Source organism: Saccopteryx bilineata, chromosome 3, assembly GCF_036850765.1.
Source record: "Saccopteryx bilineata isolate mSacBil1 chromosome 3, mSacBil1_pri_phased_curated, whole genome shotgun sequence".
Lineage (NCBI taxonomy): Eukaryota > Metazoa > Chordata > Mammalia > Chiroptera > Emballonuridae > Saccopteryx > Saccopteryx bilineata.
The window spans coordinates 108,851,406-108,856,759 of NC_089492.1; the positions used below are offsets into that span (position 1 = coordinate 108,851,406).

Genomic DNA, 5,354 nt, shown 5'->3' on the forward strand with positions numbered 1-5,354 from the left:
TTCTTTTTTGTAACCCCATTTAGAAATATGTCCAGTGTCATGATTTAAGGCATTTATTCAAATTAAATTGTATTTTGAAACAGGGCTTTCTGAAACAAAGGAAGCACACTCAGCATCTTCACTGAAGGTAAAAAAGTTAAGGTTTAAAAAATGTGATTTAAATAGGGCAGAGTATAATTAGAATACTCTTCTTTGTGAATAAAAAAATGTGTTTATCACCTTTATGAATTTGGAGTCTAAAGAATTTGGCATGCACAAATGCTGATACATAGTTACTTTCTATATCTATCAGATTATTCCTTGTCCACTTTTATATATTCATTTTACATGTTACCTAACTCCCTTTTACAAAAAGCAAAATGTTTACCACAGAATAAAAAAATCACCTGTTCAAGGATTAGTTAACTTTCCCTTGAATGAGAATATAAACCACAGATTGTAAAGGCTGCTTCTAAAGTGAAATGTAGCTACCTATATGATCATGTGCAAGAAACTCTTGAGAAACAATCTTGAGACTATTTCTTCAAGGATAAAATAGGGCAGTGATTGGGACTTGAACAATGGGGATCAGGACTTAATGATGTAAAGGTCTTTGGTTTTCTAATGATAGTATAATGTCAATAACAATACAAAGAAAAGTTATCATTTGACAGGTGAGGATTAGTTATGTATTGTATATTGAAAAAGAATGTCTACAATGACTTAAACAATTGCACGAGACACTAATTTTAATTACTAAATTATGAGCAGAAATATTAAGTAACTACTTTTTAATTACATAGTCAATGTTGATTGTTTATTGAATTATCAAATGAATACCACAGAATGCCAAGATAATTACTTAGGGCCTGATTCAGTTTCAAAATGTTTCTGCAGCTGCAGAAGCTGCTAAGGCCCAAGGAATTTTTCCTCTGATTGTCAGCTGTACAGATTTGCCTTCTGTTTGAAGTCATAAGCCTGACTCTCCTTTGACTGTGTCCATACAGTGTCTGCTGCATAAGGACACTTAGATGATTTTATGTCTAATCTTGGCTTCATTGAAGGAGCCTAGAAATGTAAATCTTGATGCTGACCAATAGTCCTAGAAAAAAAATTATCTAATATCCACTTATCTGCCTTGAAGTGCCCTTTCTTCTGAGTATTATTCTTCTGTTTTGTTAATTTTTTTCCAATGTTCTTTGTTGTCTCATGATTAATTGACTGATTGATTGGCTGATTGATTTTATTGAGGTATACTTGACAAATAAAATTGTATATTTATAAAGAGTACAATGTGATGACTTGATACACATATACATTGTGAAATGATTACCACAATAAAGTCAATTAATACATCCATTACCTCATATAGTTACTCTATTTTTTGTGAGAAAGCTTAGATCTACCCTCTTAGCAAATTTCAAGTATACAGTAAAGTATTATTACTTTCAAGATGATTTCATTCCAGCTTTATTCAGATATAATTCTGTATAAGTTTAAGGTGTCCAAATGATATTTGATATGTATATATCACAAAATATTTACAAAAAAAAAAGTAAGCACATCCTCACCTTACATAGTTACTATTTTGCTGTTGTTATGGTGAAAACATTTAATATCTACTTTCATAGCATCTTTCAAGTATACAATAAGTTTGCTAACTATAATCACCATACTGTACATAAGATCCTAGAACTAACTTATAATTGAAAGTCTATACTATTTGATGAACATGTCTCCATTTTCCCTACACCCAGCCCCTGGCAACCACCATTCTACTCTGTTTCTATGAGTTTGGCTTTTTTATATTTCTCATATAAGTGATATCATAGGGCATTTATCTTCTGTCTGACTTATCCCACTTAGCATAATGCCTAATGGCACAAATAGCAGAATTTCTTTCTTTTTTATTATTTTGTGGATGAATATAATTCCATTTTATATACATTTATATATCACTTTTTTTTTAATTTTTTCAGTGTTTGAAGTATGTAAGAAAATTTTATTTTTAATTTTTTTTATTAAATTTATTTGGGTGACATTGGTTAATAAAATTATGTAGGTTTCAGGTTTATAATTCTATAATATATCATCTGTATATTGTACTGTGTCTTCACCACTCCATCAAGTCTCTTCCATCACCATTTATGCCCCCTTTACCTTCTTTTACCTCCTTCACACCCCATTTTCTCTGGTAATCACCATATTATTGTCTATATCTATAATTTTTTTTGAAAGAGAGAGAGAAAGGAAGGGGAAGATATGAGAAGCATCCACCCATAGTTACATTACTTTAGTTGTTCATTTATTGCTTTTTATATGTGCTTTGACAGGGGAGGGGGTGCTCCAGCCAAGCCAGTGCCCTTTACTCAAGGCAGCAATCTTTGGACTCAAACCAGTAACCTTGGGATTGTGTTAATGATCCTACACTTAAGTTGGCCACCCAGCACTTGAGGTGGTAAGCCTGTGCTCAAGCCAGATCGCCCCTTATATTCTAATTCCAGAATTCCCATCTTATGCCCCATACAAGATCAGGAAGGACCACTACTGTCCAAATCATTCTGGTACCCTTCACCTTTTCCCAAATCTCCCCCTACTCTGCTCTTGTGTTTTAATCTAACCACTTTCTATGTGGACCCAGCAGCCCGTCTCCTCTTCATCCATTGCAGGGTAGGCAGGCAGCCTTACTTGGGTGGGGAAATGCAGACTGGGACATCGCCTTCCTAGGGCCACATTGTCTCTTGACCAAGAGGTCATCAGGGCTAGCTGCATTTGTTGGATGAGGAAAATGAAATTACTATCAGAAAGGAAGAGTGCCTCATCTTTTATTCTGGATAAAGTTCAACAAACACAGACTAGTATCAAAGAAAGTCCTCTGAACACACGTAGTTCTGTCATTATTTGTGTGCTCTAAAAAGACTCTGGTATTTGATGGCTGGGTAGAATGCAAAAGAAGCCTGCAGAAGCCAGAGAAACATCTTTCCCTGTTCAATGTTCTGTTTCTTGTGGCCAAAATCAAACATAACAACTTTAAGATGAAATATAAAACAAAATTATGTGATTTGTGGGCAGCAAGCTGTGTGGATCAAGTGGTGGAAGGCAATACTGGTGCCATGACATTGTTTGTCTTGTGTTGGCCACTTTCAGTTCCTCAGAACAGAAGGAAAAATGGCTCTTGTTCCTTCAGTCATGCAGCAATCTAGAAAAATAGAAGGACTATTTGAAGAATATTCCCCTCAATAGCTTCACCAAGGACTTTGGGAATTGTGACTATTCAAAAACCATAACAATAAGAAAATCAGGATACAGTGAGTGAAGTTATCAGTCTATCATTACTAGTACTAAGGATAAATGGCTATGAGAGAGATTACCAGTTATGGGTCAGTCTGAGGCACCATTGTACTTACTGGGTATAAACACTGCTATTGAATTAAAATGAGCCATCTTTGAGACACTAACTCCTGACACAGGGATGAGAGGACCCCACCAGCCCTTCCAACTTCTGAGAGCCCTTCTTCATTGAACAGTTGCCCTGGGAGATGCAGTACCTGATCACCCTGTAGCCCAGCTGCCTGGCTGCAGTCTAGCAGCTGAATTAATCAAATCAGAAGACATTTAAATGGAGAAGATTGATAATAAAGTGGGCCTTTGGGTGGGTTCTAGCATTCATCAGGATAACTTGTTTGTGCCACCAACCTCCATATGCCAATACAGCTCTTTGGAATGTCTGCCAAACATCTGTGAGAATGACAATCTACCCAAAAACCTGCCTCCAATATGATTCTTAATCAGAAAAGAATACTAACAAAAGGCATTTTTAGGCAATCAGCCAATATAAAAGCTGGCAGAGAGCTGAAAGAGAAGCTGAATTCTGGAGGTGAAGTACACCTAGACTGTGAATCTGTTATTGTGGTAGCAGCTTTTTTAAAGGATTTTCTACAAAATATTCCCAGAAGTATTTTCTCATAAGATCTCTAGGATCCATGGGTCTGTGTAATGGATCAACAAAATGATAAAACAAATGCAATTCAAATGCTATCCGACTAGCTTCCAAAAGCCAATGTTGTTCTTATAAGGTACCTTTTGGGATATTACAGAATATTGAGCAACATTTCTCACCCAATTAGATGGTTGCATTTATGTTAGCAGTTTGTACCACTCCAATCATTCTTTGGCCTCCTACTTCCTCCAGCCCAGAACTAGAAAACAAATTTATAAAAAAGGTTATTCTGCTTATTCAATTGCTGATTGAAAATTGCTGTAGAATATTTGGAGAAGGAATCACTATGCTCTTTGCAGAGGTGTGACACTGGAGAGAATGCCTCTGATATTTCTTGCTTATGAATGACTTATTTCTCTAGGACAGCTTGGAAAATGAGCCAAATGAGGATATTGATGCTCCATGTAGTGACCTGGTAAAGAATGTTGGCCAGGAGAGCAGAGCATGGACTCTGTATTAACCTTTAGTGATGATGACCTTGACCAGCCTGAGGTGAAGGGTTCTTTTATCCTGAAGACACTTTGACTTAGACCATTCCAAACATGGAGTCATTCAAATGCAATACCTTTTGATTCCAAGCTGGTAACTTTTACAGTACTGTAGAAAGAGGCTACATTGAAGGACTATGCTGGAGCCCCATCTGGCATATCCACACTCAACTGTCCACAGATGCAGCAGATACTTCAAAAAGCCCAAGGCTTCACTGATGCTGCTTGGAGCCCAGGATCAAGAATCTAGATTCAAGGCTTTCCTTTTTCTGTCAGTAGTGTTACCCCTAAAAAACTACACAAGTCCAGCTATGATTCAGTTCTCTCACAAAAAGATGAGGACCATATGAAGCAGAATCAACCAATGCAAGAAGAAGGTAAGACATATTTTGGTCACAGGCACTGATATCAAGAAAAATGCCACTAATAAAAGTGTGAAGAAGAAAAGCTTGTGTGGTAATGAAGGAAACCATGTGAAGCTTCTTCCTAGATCCAAGATGGTGGCCATTTCTGTGGCTTCTTTCAGTCACATGTCACATGATCCCAGGAACCAGCTCTTTGGTTCAGATACATCTGGATACCCCTGCCACACACAAAGATACCTTCAACAGTTCAAAAGGGCAGCAAGGGGCACTGCTCAAAGCCCAACATTGTTGACCAGCCCCGAAAACTGAGCTATCTCAGGAGGGTATTCTCGAAGAAACAAAATTGGACTAGCTATGGAGCTGGTCACTTACATGGAGAGGAGGATTATCTCAAACAGCACTCTTTGCAAATGCAGGGGCAAAAGCTTACTAATCATAATTTTGTCCTGAGGCTCAAGTTGTGCAAGAGTAATGCCAAAACCATAGCACTAAAAAGTTTTTACCCTGAAGATTAAATATTTG

General features: G+C 37.0%; 1 pseudogene; it reads left to right on the forward strand.

The window, feature by feature from the left end:
* The first annotated feature begins 2,767 nt into the window (after positions 1 to 2,767).
* Positions 2,768 to 4,504, forward strand: LOC136329839 (rho GTPase-activating protein 20 pseudogene; annotated as a pseudogene).
* Positions 4,505 to 5,354: the final 850 nt, after the last annotated feature.